General features: G+C 37.0%; 2 long non-coding RNA genes across 2 annotated transcripts; one reads left to right on the top strand and one right to left on the bottom strand.

Moving 5' to 3' along the window:
• Positions 1 to 7588: 7588 nt before the first annotated feature.
• On the bottom strand, positions 7589 to 7954 carry LOC116405057. Its single transcript, XR_004218111.1, has 2 exons — positions 7810 to 7954; positions 7589 to 7704 (listed from the first exon to the last, which is right to left on the bottom strand). It is a non-coding gene; the product is annotated as an uncharacterized LOC116405057 (long non-coding RNA).
• A 509-nt stretch (positions 7955 to 8463) lies between these two features.
• On the top strand, positions 8464 to 13719 carry LOC116405001. Its single transcript, XR_004218049.1, has 2 exons — positions 8464 to 9171; positions 13490 to 13719. It is a non-coding gene; the product is annotated as an uncharacterized LOC116405001 (long non-coding RNA).
• The last annotated feature ends 342 nt before the right edge of the window (positions 13720 to 14061 follow it).

The following is a 14061-nucleotide window of genomic DNA, read 5'->3' on the forward strand; positions in this document are numbered from 1 at the left end:
TTCCTATGGCGATCTATGATCACTTCTTATCATTTGCTATTATGTTCCTTGCCTCTACCCTTACCTGAAATTAAACATTTAAAAGAGTGGAGTATAAATTTATACTTAGTAAAGACCCATAGTGGTCTCACTATGTGTTCTGTTAACCTTTCGTTAGAGTCCTGTAACATGGTATCGCATACTATTGCGCTCCGGAACGCATACTATCAGTGGTTCCGTAGGGACACATCTAGGCTCTGCGTGAACCCGAAGGAATCATCCTATAGGAGAGTCAGACTGTAAGTGATCCCGTCGAATCACATCTCAAACAAGTCACACATGCATACATAGGTGGTGACCCTGATGGACCCCCATACGGTACAACTCTAATAGGCAAAACTAACAGAACACTATAGCCTATACATGTTTATCATAAGATCAACATCTTAGCTCAATTACACATAACTCAAAAGTAACATATTTGATTATAGCATGCCTCAACAAATAATACTATATCTAAATCATAATATGGTTTTCAAAGTAACTATTTATACGACCATCTCAAACAACATAATTCAACTCATTCCAGTGCTAACTCATTTTAGACCCAAAACATAATTATTTGGGTGTACCAAACCCAACGAGATTAAGCAAAAACTCACCAAGGGCTTAAATATGTTGCAGACGGCTAAAACTGAAGGTGGCTCGACTAACAACGCTTCAGCTCGAGTCTTGAGACTCACGGCTGGCATACGACTCACACAGGAATGGCTCGGTTGCGCGTGGCTCGCGTATGGCTTACACGAAACGGCTCGGATCCACAGAGATGACTCACGAGGCTCGGTGAAGGAATACGACTCGAACTAACACGACTTGGACATGTGGCTCGCAAAAAGAAAACTTTCACAGCTTGCATCCTTCACTGTCAAGCACGATGATGTCCGGCGGTGCTGTGGGAGTGGAGGCAACGACGGGTGATGGTTTCGACGGAAGAGAGGGTTCTGACCGATGATGTGGAGGAGGAACGCACAGAGGAAGACAGGGGTCGTTCGACGGTTCGATGCAACACGCGTCGACACGGCTGGAGAGAAACAAATGGTTGTGCTTCGTGACCGTGACGCTTCGACTATGCGACTGTGACAGGGACTCTCTCACCGGAGTGCTGCATTCGATGATGGCTGGAGGAGCGTGGCGACAGCTACTCTAGGGTTAAATGGTGAAGAAGAAAGAGTGGGGTGGAGAAGATGAGCACGAAATACGAGAGAGACTTATTTAATATATACAATAATAATATATATTATTATTATTGTCATTATCTTTATTATCATTATTAATTTCCCCAACGAACTCATTTTTTCTATTTCAATTAATTTTTCTCTTTCTTCATTACTAACTCAATCCATCATCAATAACTTCTCTCGTTTCTTAATAATTATATTATCCCATAATATAATTATTCTTATTCGTCTATAACTTTGCTTATACCATAAACAATAATTACTCATAATACTTTCAACTTTACAAATTTAATTTACCAACCAATCAATCCAAAAATTACCACTTTAACAAAATGATTTCAAATTTCAGAATTAACCACATATCATTCCAACGCACTTAACTTCCACAAATCAAATAATTTCACACATAACACCCAATTTTTTTTAATATAACCCACATTAAAGTTAACTTACTAGTTTTGGGGTGTTGTAATCTTTCCTCCTTTGAGAAACTTTCGTCCTTGAAAGATCTAATCCTCGAATAGCTCGGGATAATGCGCTCTCATGTTGTCCTCTTTCTCTCAAGTAGCTTCCTCAACCTCGTGGTTTCGCCACAAAACCTTGACCAATGTAATTCCTCTGTTACAAAGCAGTTTAACTTCCTTAGCCAAAATCTCAACTGGCCGCTCCTCATAGCTTAAGTTGTCGTTAATTTGCAACGGTTTGTAGTCGACTATATGTGAGGGATCTGCCACATACTTCCTCAGCATGGAGACATGAAACACATCATGAACTGCAGATAATTGCGGAGGCAAGGCCAAATGATAAGCTACAGGGCCAATCCTTTCAAGAATCTCAAACGACCCTACAAAACGTGGACTCAACTTCCCTTTCTTCTCGAATCTTAGAACACCCTTTATAGGTGCTACCTTCAGAAAAATCATGTCTCCTACGTCAAACTCAAGATCCCTACGTCGTTCATCAGCATAGTTCCTCTGTCTGCTCTGTGTTGTCAATATGCGAGCTCTAATTTTCTGTGTGGCTTCGTTGGTGGGCTGAACTAGTTCAAGGCCTAACATTCTCTGCTCACCAACCTCACCCCAACAAACCGGGATCTACAACTTTTACCATACAAAGCTTCAAACGGTGCCATGCCAATGGTAGCTATTATAGGCGAACTCCATCAAGTTCAAGTGGGAGTCCCAACTCCCTAAGAACTCCAACACACAAGCTCGCAACATATCTCCAGAATCTAATTCAAACGCTCTATCTGACCATCAGTCTGAGGATGAAAAGTTGTACTGAAGTCCAATCTCGTGCCCATGGTAGCCTGAAGTCCTTTCCAGAACTTGAAAGTAAAACGGGCATCTCTATCAAAACAATGGATACCGATACCCTATGCAACCTCACTACTTCAGTTATATACAATTATATGGGTTGCCCGGGACTCAAACCCAGAACTTGTGCCCACTTACTGGCAGTATAAGTGGACTTCCCTGGAATGAAGTGTGCTGACTTCGTGAGTCTGTCAACAACAACCCATATCACTGTATAACTCTTCAGGGTCCTAGGTAGTCCAGAAATGAAGTCCATAGATACATTCTTCCACTTCCACTCTGGCACACCCAAGGGTTGTAACAACCCTGCTGGCTTTTGTCTTGGTGCCTTCACCTTCTGGCACACCAGACATTTACTAACAAAATCTGCCACCTCTCTCTTCATATTTCTCCACTAGTAAACTCGCTTCAAATCCTAGTACATCTTTGTACTGCCTGGATGCATAGAAAATGGGGAACTATGGGCCTCAGTCAACAACTCGGTCTTAACTGTATTGTCTGCTGGCACACATAATCGTTTGTCAAACACGAGTCCCTCATCAGTGGATATAGAGAACTCCTCAACTTGCCCTCCTTCTACTAAGCGGCGCTTATCCACCAAATAAGGGTTAGTGAGCTGGGCAATAATAATTCTCTGCCTCAAAGTTGGCTGTACTGACAATTGAGCTAACTGTGAGGTAACTTCCCCTACTAAAATTACAAGCTCAGCTCTCTCAAGGTCTCTATGCAAATGAACCTGCCTAATAATGAGTGCTGCAGAATGTGATATCTTCCTACTAAGAGCATCAACTACCACATCCGCCTTACCTGGGTGGTATAAAATCTCATAGTCATAGTCTTTAACCTACTCGAGCCATCTTCGCTGCCTCAAATTCAACTCCTTCTGAGTGAAGAAGTACTTCAAGCTCTTATGGTCGGTGAAGATCTGAATCTTCTCACCGTATAAATAGTGCCTCCAAATCTTTAGTGCAAAAAACTACTGCAGCCAACTCTAAATCATGTGTAGGATAGTTTTGCTCATGACTTTTCAACTGACGAGAAGCATAAGTAACCATCATATCTTGTTGCATCAAAAAGCAACCCAGTCCTTTCTTAGAGGCATCATTGTATATCACATAATTACCAGATCCATTAGGCACTGTAAGGACCGATGCAGTAACGAGTTTTTGCTTGAGATTCTAGAAACTGCTCTCACACGCTGGACTCCAAACAAAAGGAGTCCCCTTCCTGCTTAGTTGGGTCAAAGGACTAGCTATATGAGAGAACCCTTCCACAAACCTCCTGTAATAACCTACTAAACCTAGAAAACTTCGAACTTCACTAATTGTAGAAGGTCGAGGCCAATTGGTAACGACTTCGATCTTTGCTGGGTCCACAGAAAGTCCCTCACTGGATACTACATGACCAAGGAATGACACCTGCTTCATCCAGAACTCGCACTTGGAAAACTTGGCATACAACCTATTGGCTCGAAGGGTCTCGAACACCTGATGCAAATGCTCCTCATGCTCAGCCTCTGCCTTGGAGTAAACCAAGATGTCATCAATAAAAACTATCGCATAAATGTCTAAGAAATCCTTAAACACCATGTTCATCAATTCCATAAATGCAGCAAGAGCATTTGTCAAGCCAAAGGACATTACAATAAACTCATAATGTCCATAACGAGAACGAAAGGTCGTCTTAGATATCATTGTGCCTAATCCTCAACTGGTGATATCCCAAACGTAAACCGATCTTAGAGAACATCGTGGCTCTCTGTAGCTGATCAAATAGCTCCTCATTTCTAGGCAATGGATATTTGTTCTTGATTGTCACCTTATTAAGCTCTCTATAGTCAATGCAAAGACGCATCGACCATCTTTCTTCTTCACAAACAACATTGGTGCTCTCCAAGGTAACACACTAGGTCGAATAAAACCTTTGTCCAGCAATTCCTGCAACTAGACCTTCAGCTCCTTCAGTTCTGCTGGCGTCATTCTGTATGAGGCTCTCGATATGAGACCAGTACCTGGTTCGAGCTCTATGGCGAAGTCAACCTCTCTGCGGCGCGGAAGTCCTAGAAGCTCCTCTGGAAAAATATCGAGATATTTCCCTACCACTAGCTCAGATGATAAAGATACTTTAGGCCCTCTAGTGTCCATAACACTAGCCAAGATACTCCAAGTACCCTGGTCGAGCAGCTTACTAACCTTCATGGCTGAGATAACTTTAGGTAGAACCACAGTCCCTGCCCCCTTATACTTAAAACTAGTTACCTCAAGAGGGTTAAAAACTACCTCCTTGCGGGAACAATCTATGTTTGCATGGTTAGCGGATAGCCAATCCATGCCTAATATTACATCAAAATCTTGCATGTCCAATACTAATAAAGTTACATCTAAAACATGCTCTGCTACTTTTATCTAACATGCTTTTATCTTTTCTCTCGACAACATAATTTCTCCAGATGGAGTAGAAACAGACAACAGGTAACTCAGGGGTTCTACTTCTAAATTCATATGCTATACAAACACAGAGGATATAAAAGAATGAGAGGACCCCGAGTCAAATAATACTAAAGCCAGGTGTTCCAAGATTGGGAGTGTACCTGTCACCATTGTGCCAACTCTCTCGGCCTCCTGCCTATTAGTGACAAAAACTCTCCCTTGATGGGGGTGGGGAAGTCTGGTTCGCAACAACTCCGAATGACTTCTGAGGGCACTTATCAGCTAGATGCCTAAGTTGTCTGCATTTGTAACATACTCCACTTCCTGCTAGGTAACGACCCGAGTGAGGTCTTCCATAATTAAGAGTCATGAATAGTACCTTCAAGGTTTGGCCTGTCTGAGTAGCTTGTTGTCAGTGCCGTTGGAACAAACCATTGATCTCAAATTCCTTTGTGGTGCTACTATAGGCTGCTGCTCAGTCTTCCGTTTATGTCCCGAAGTTGGCCCCTTCTCTACAGCCTTGGCCAACATCGTCCTCTCATACAAACTCAGGTCTACTGCCATGCGCAGCGCATCAGCTTGGGTGGTTGGTCTAAGGACGCGAACGAAACCCTAGATCTCTGACTTGAGACCTTTGACGAACTTGTTAGCTCTCTCAACCTCGGTTCTCACTAAATCGGGTGCAAACTGGGATAACACATCGAACTTCTGATCATACTCTTCCATGGTCATGTTACCTTGCTCTAGTTTTAGGAACTCTGGCACTTGGCCTCTCTCACTGTGGCAGAGAAGAATTTGGCATAAAAGTTCTCCTTGAGCGGCTCCCAGGTGATCTTACTTATATCTCCACTCAACATCCTCTCTGTGGACTCCCACCAACCTCTGCTTCTATCAATCAGTAAGTACACAGCGTACTGAATCTTCTGGTCATTAGGGCACTTCATATAACGAAAGATGGTCTCCACCAAACTCAACCACATTTGTGCTTTGGTGGGATCTGCTAAAGATCCATCAAAAGTTTAAGGGTTATACTTCCTCAAGTCCCTCAAGTGCTTGGCTTCGGCTAAAAGCATGCCTGGTAAGTGTTGGGCTACAATTGGGGCCTGAACTCCTGTAGCTGGAATCTGATCACCTACAGCCGATGCCTGAACAAGAGCTGTCTAGGTCTGTGAGGCAGGCTGTCGTTGTGCCATCACTTCAAACAATAAGTCTCTGTACCTTTGCTCCATAGCAGCAAGGTCTGCTTGAGTAACAGGTGCAGTAGGGCTGACAGCTTGTACAGTTGGTTGTTCCCCGGGCTGTCCTCCAGGTTGTGCTTCAGGTTGTCCCGCAAGATGGTTACGTCCAGCTCCTCTACCTCCAATACCACCTCTATGAACACTTCTACATGGCAGCATTTTTTTCCTAATTTCCACCAATAAAAGTCTTTTACTACGAGTTCATTCATAACATGCTTACTTATCTAGTTTAATTCATGCAAGGTCATATGCACAATCTTAAATTATATCATAAAAATGTACCTGGCGAGTGACGAAAGACCGTATTAACCATAGGGATAAAATCAAAGACTTACATCGTAAGTCAGTCTACAAAATCTAAAACTTTGACTCTGATACCAACTGTAACGCCCAACTTTTCTAGAAGGTTTAGGTCATTACTATTTAAGTAAATATAGATTTTTTTTAATATACAAGAAAATAAATTAAAATTTGAGGAAAAACTTTAAATAATAAAAATAAATAAATAGTTAAAATAACTAATCTAAATACTACTTTCGGCCCAAAAATAGAGAAAATATACTTAAAGTAATTGAACTGGAGTTCTGAAATAAATCTATGAAAATATAACTACTGAAATATAAATGTGAAAGAAAACTGAACGGTTCCCTATGGCGATCCACGGTCACTTCTTATCATTCGCCAGTTTGCCCTTGCCTCTACCCTTACCTGAAAACTAAACATTTAAAAGAGTGAGTATAAATTTATACTTAGTAAGAGACCATATTGGTCTCAGTATGTGTCTGTTAACCTAGAGTCATGTAACATGGTACTGCATACTATTGCGCTCTCCGAATGCATACTATCCAATGGTCCCGTAGGGACACATTTGGGCTCTCGGTGAACCCGAAGGAATAACCCTATAGGAGAGTCGGGTTGTAAGTGATCCCATCGAATCACATCTCAAACCAGCCACATAGGCATACATAGGTGGTGAACCCGAGGGACCCTCATATGGTATGACTCTAACAGGCAAAACTAACAGAACACTATAGCCTATACATGCTTATCATAGCATCAACATCTTAGCTCAGTTACACATAACTCAAAAGTCACATATTTGATCATAGCATGCCTCAACAAAGAATATTATATCTAAATCATAATATGGTTTACTAAGTAACTATTTATACGGCCATCTCAAATAGACATATTATACATCTCTTACTTACACTACTAAACAATACATAACATACATGCAACTTCCAAGTAGGGTTTAGTACGAAAAATCTCTTACCTGGAGATTCACAAAAGAAATAGTACTCCTCTGATTGAGAGTCAAATCCTCACAATAAACTCAGTCCTAAACATGAACAAAATTAAACTTAATAATTTTGTCAATCTATCACTTTACTGTTTAATTAGGCAACCAATTCAATCAAACTTACCCCAAAGATTTAAAGTTGATCTCAATACAACCTTAAATTGAAATTTGCACAATTCAATTCCTCAACCACACCTTAACCTTCAAAAAACATAATACAACTCATTCCAGTGCTAACTTATTTAAGACCCAAAACAATAATTATTTGGGCGTACCAAACCCAACAAGAACTAAGCAAAAACTCACCAAGGGCTTAAATATGTTGCAGACGGCTAAAACTGAAGGTGGCTCGGCTAGCAAGGCTTCGGCTCGGGTCTTGAGACTCACGGCTCGCATACGGCTCACACAGGATCGACTCAGTTGTGTATGGCTCGCGTACGGCTTACATGGAACGGCTTGGATCAAAGAGATGACTCACGCGGCTCGGTGAAGGGACACGGCTTGAACTGACGCGGCTTGGACGTGTGGCTCGCGAAAAGAAAATTGTCATGGCTTGCATCCTTGACTGTCAAGCGCGATGATGGTCGCGGCGGTGCTGTGCAAGTGGAGGCTACGACCGATGATGGTTTCGACTATGCGACCGTAACGAGGACTCTCTCACTAGAGTGTTGTGCGCGATGATGGCTGAAGTGGGGCGGCGACTGCTCTAGGGTTGAATGGTGAAGAAGAAAGAGGGGTGGAGAAGATGGACATGAAAAATGAAAGAGGCTTATTTAATATATACAATAATAATAATAATACAGTATTATTATCATTACTATTGTCATTATCTTTATTATCATTATTTAATTTCCCCAACGAACTCATTTTTTTCTATTTCAAATAATTTTTCTCTTTCTTCATTACCGACTCAATATATCATCAATAACTTCTCTCTTTTCCATAATAATTATATTATGAATAATTATATTATCCCATAATATAATTATTCTTATTCCTCTATAACTTTGCTTATACTGATAAACAATAATTACTCATAATACTTCAAACTTTACAAATTTAATTTACCAACCAATCAATCCAAAAATCACCACTTTAACAATAGGATTTCAAATTTCAGAATTAACCACATATCACTCCAACGTACTTAACTTCCACAAATCAAATAATTTCACACATAACACCTAAAAAATTTCAATATAACACACATTAAAGTTAACTTACTAGTTTTGGGGTGTTATATTGAAATCAATCATTTCCTTCATCCACCTTCATCTACGTTTGTGCCCAGCTCTCACGACCACCATCAAAATATTTTTCTCTCCAGTGAATCGTGTTTGTGAGATAGCCAGATTCAGCATTCACCACCCACAAATCTCCAACTCTGAACCCATTCGGTTAGATACCCACCTAAAATCGGACTGATTCTGATTCAGCAGTCACAACCCACACGTTTCAGCAGTCACCGGTGAACCTATTTGATGAGATATCTGGTGAACCCATTAGTTTGTAGCTTTAAAAAAGATAAACTCTTATACTTTTGTGTACGTTACTCTGAACGCTTTTGTTTACTGTGATGTTCTATGCTAATTTGTATTGTTTTCTAACATATCTTCCAATTGCTAGGAAGAAGTTGCTTAAGTGATTCTTAAAGAAGGGTAAGGAGAGGTAATGATTCATACTCCTTGAAAATTAAATCTGTATTTTTATTTATTTGTATTATCTTTAAGATTTTGAAAAGTTTTTTTTACGCTTGTGTATCCAAAGAATGAATGGATGCTTTCGATTTGTAATTATTGAATTGGTTTGTGCTTCAATATTACAAAATCTTGGAGCATGCATGCATGTATATTTTAATTGATTGTGCGATGATAATATACTCATGCACACGAGTGCACATGCACTTTTTGTATTTAATTGAAGTTTCTCTTCTTCTTTTTTTAAGTTGCTCATCGGTCTTTTGTAGATATATTTGGTACTTGGTATATGTTGTCAGTATTTAAGCGTGTCGGAGGGCTTTTTAACACACCTCAAATTGTTAGTAAAAGAAAATCAAACTAATTACTTCCATTCATTTGGAATTATAATGTCATAATGATGGTTAGAAGTTTGTGTTTGGTCTTCGTCGATGGTTTTAATTTGAGATTTGCTTGTTAGTTGATTGAGTGATACGATTACGAGTTTTGTAGTTGTTTGAGTGTATATAGAACTTTTTGGTTGTTTGGGTTTATATAGAACTTGTTAGTACGTTTTTGGAATGTGGATAAGAATTTAATTTCTTTTTCATATGTGCTTATTTGATAGTCTTGCTTTATTCTAATTGTTTGGTTGTTGGGTGTATATAGAAATTTACATTAATTATATTTAGTCTTCAACTTTTTAGGTATTATTGTTGATTATAGTTGAGTTCACAAGTGTAAGATTACTTAAATATTCCTTATTGTTTTTTTGACATTTTTTTGTAGATTAAATTGCATCCTTATATAATATGGATAAGCCATGGATGAAAAATAATAGAATGTTAACTGATTATGTTGTTGGGGTTGAGATGTTTATTAAAAATGGGTTGAAACATTCGAAGACATCGAACATCATGACTTGTTCTCGTTTAAAGTGCGTAAATGCAAAGACTTTACATGTGAATACAATTAGAGATCACTTATTATTTTTTAACGGCATCGATAAGAGTTATCAAGTATGAATTTTTCATGGTGAATCACTACCAATGAAGAGAAACAATGAAAGTGTCTTTAGTAGTGCAAGAGAAGAAATTAACGTGGATGATGTTGATGACATAATTGGGATGTTTGATGTTGGTGACATAATTGGGATGTTTGAGGGTGCACACAATTATTTTAATGACCAAGTTAGAAAATTTTGAGAAACTACTAGATGATGCCAAGAAACCATTATATCCTAATTGTAAAATTTTTACCAAAATATCTACATTGATAAAATTATATAATTTGAAAGTTAAATTTGGATGGAGTGAAAAGAGTATCACGGAGTTGTTAAAATTAATTGGTGACATCTTACCTACTCCTAATGAAATCCCTACTTCTACTTATGAAGCAAAAAGATTTTGTGTACTCTTGGAATGAAGTACGAGAAGATACATAAATGTAGAAATGATTGTTCCTTGTTTAGGAAAGAACTCTCTTATGCAAATGTACGCCCCTTTCGTGATGTTATTATTTTTAGATTTTGAGTTTTCACTTATAGTCATCGGATATAGTGTGTTTATTTGATATGTGAATATATATATATATGTGTGTGTGTGTGTGTGTGTGTGTTGGATGATGTGTATTTGTTGTAGTACTTTATGGAAGTGTGAAAAAGTGTGTTGGTATATTATGTGTTGGATCTTATTCATTGCGGGTGAAATAGGAATCCTATTGGTTTGTCATAGAGGACAACATGCATTTATTTGATATGTGAATATATATAGGTGTTGGATTATATGTATTTGTTTAATTCTATATGGAAGAAGTGTGGAAAAGTGTATTTGATGTGTATAAGGTTTGCCATGGAGTAGTAGCTCTAGCATTCTATAGCTAGCAAGCGTGCCAACAATTTTTTTTACATTTTTCACAATATACGATGATGAACATTTCCTCTCATAATTCAAGACAAATAATATCGGTTTTGATGTCATAAAAAATGGACAATAATGCAACAATATAATAAAAATAAATTTAAAAATGGGCCAGAAACAAGGTTTTGATGTCGTTTTAAAAATGACATTAAAGGCCTTTGATGTCGGTTTTAAACCGACATTAAAGAGGCCTTTAATGTCGTTTCTAAACCAACATTAAAGTCAAATCGACATTAAAGGCCTTTTATAATGCTTGCAAAGACGTCAGTTGACAACTGACATTAAAGGCAAAATTTCTTCTAGGGATTTGAGAATTTTTGGATGTGTCATATATGTTCCAATTGCTCTATTACAACGTACTAAGATGGATCCTCAAAGAAGGCTAGAAATATATGTTGGATTCGATTCTCCATAAATTATTAAATATCTTGAAATCTTGAACCTCTTACGGGTCTACATGATTTATTGATTATCATTTTAATTAGACAAATTTTTCAACGTTATAAGGAGAAATTAAAAAAATTGGAAAAAGAAATTACATGAAATGTATCATTATTGTCTCATTTGGATCCTCGTACAGATCAATGTGAACTTGAAGTTCATAAAATAATTCATTTGCAAAATATATATAGCAAATCAGTTACTAGATGCATTTGTAGATGCAAAGAAAGTAACTAAAACACATATCAGAGTTGCAAATGTCTCATAAAAAATTGATATCCCAACATAACAACTTGTCATTAAAGATAAAAATCCTTGAAATAGAAATTGAGTCAATAACTCGATTAAGGATATGGATGTTCCAGAAGAAATCCTATGACACAAAATATCGAAGAAGATAAAACAACTAAGACAGGAAAGAGATGGAATATAATTAATGCAGTTGTTGATAATAGTTTGCACTTGATACTATATTAAAAAATGAAGATCCATAACCAAAATTCGTTGAAGAATGTCGACAGAGAAAAGATTGGTCTTTGTGGAAAGAATCAATTGAGGCAAAATTAAATTCACTTTCAAAATGTCAAGTTTTTGAATCAGTAGTCCAAACAGCAAAAGGTGTCAAACCTGTGGAATATAAATGGATATTTGTGAGAAAAAGAAATGAAGATAATGAGATTACAAGAGATGAAGGAAGATTAGTTGCACAAGGTTTTTCACAAAGACCTGGTATTGACCATGAGGAGACATATTCTCTGATGGTGGATGAAATCACATTAAGATTTTTTATTGGCTTGGTTGTGTATAAAAATTTGGACATGCATCTTATGGATGTAGTCATAACATATTTATATGGATCTCTTGATAATGATATTTAAATAAAAGTTCTAGAAGGATTTAAGATACTTGAAATATATAAATCAAGTTTTCGAGAACTATATTCAATAAAGTTACAGAGATCATTATATGGATTAAAACAATCAATACTAATGTGGTATATAATCATCTGAGTGAATATTTGTTGAAAGAAGGATATCAAAATATTCAAATATGTCCATGCATTTTTATAAATAAATCATAGCCAAGATTTGCTATTATAACTCTATATGTTGATGATTTAAATATAGTCTGAACTCTTGAAGAGCTTTCAAAGACAATAAAATATCTTAAGAAAGAATTCAAGATGAAAGACCTCGAAAATACAAATTTTTGCCTCAGTTTGCAATTTGAGCATTTGGCAGATGAGATATTTGTTTATCAATCAACTTATATTGGAAATTTTTTTAAAAGACTTTATATGGATAAAGCACATCCATTGAACATTCCAATGCAAGTTCGTTTACTAGATGTAAAGCAATATATATTTCAACCCCGAGTTGATAATGAAGAACTTCTTGACCTATAAGTACCATATCTTAGTGCAATTGTTACACTTATGTATCTTGTTAATAATACAAGACCAGATATTGTATTTTTAGTAAATTGATAACTACATCTTGCTTTGTGGACTTAGAAGCACTGTGGTTTCTTTAAGAAGTTAGTCTTTGTTATTGTGTAGAATTGTAAGCTGCTAGTTTTCTTGTTAAGGCTCATTCAATTTCCCATTTTAATCATTTCACTTAAAATTGTTGACCCACTTGCATCTTGGAGTTATTTTATTTCAAATTCTTGATAAGCAAATCAAAATTTGGGACGTATCTACTGGACAATGTAATATAACTGTGCAACATCATACAGACAAGGTAAGAATCTCAATTGTATTGCTTTGATCGTGCGTGTTCGAGTTCATTCATTCAAACTTGCACCAACAATGATCTGTTCATGAGCATGAATGTAAGCAAGCTTTGAGACATCTCACATTCACCTTTTGCTGAATTTTATACATAAAAAGTGAAAAGTCTAAATTTGAGCATTTTCATATTAATTGGTTTGATCTTTTTTTTTTTTTAGGATGAAATCTATTATCATTAATCCTTCTAGGAAAGAGTATGGTTTGATGGTGAATTACTACACAAGGAGAGGTGATATGAACGGTGCACGTGAAATCTTTGAAAATATGCGAGCTAGGGAAATAGAACCATGGTCTCATGTCTACACAAAGTAATAACTACTCCTATTTTCTCCCTTTCTTTCGTCATATGTTAATTTGATCTCAATGTTAGCTTAATATTTTTGCTTCATTTATTGACATAAAGGTCACCATTCTAGTTTTGAATATGATTAAAGTTTGATTGATTTGTATAGAAGGCCAATTAAGTATTTTATGCTTGAAATATATTTTTGATGGTAGATATGTCGTTGCAAAAGTATATTTACTATATTAATTCAATCTAAATATTTTTCAAGTGTGTCGTTTTGCGATAATAGTAAGCTTTAATGATGTGCAACATTATTCATACCATCTTTTGTTAGAAAAATGAAAGAAGAGAAGGAGGCATAGAAATGAGCTTGGTAACTTACACCATTCTTGTTGGTGGATTTGCCAAAATGAAAAATGCAGAGTAAGTAATTATTATTAAATG

This window comes from Cucumis sativus, chromosome 7 (assembly GCF_000004075.3).
Source record: "Cucumis sativus cultivar 9930 chromosome 7, Cucumber_9930_V3, whole genome shotgun sequence".
NCBI classification, from domain to species: domain Eukaryota; kingdom Viridiplantae; phylum Streptophyta; class Magnoliopsida; order Cucurbitales; family Cucurbitaceae; genus Cucumis; species Cucumis sativus.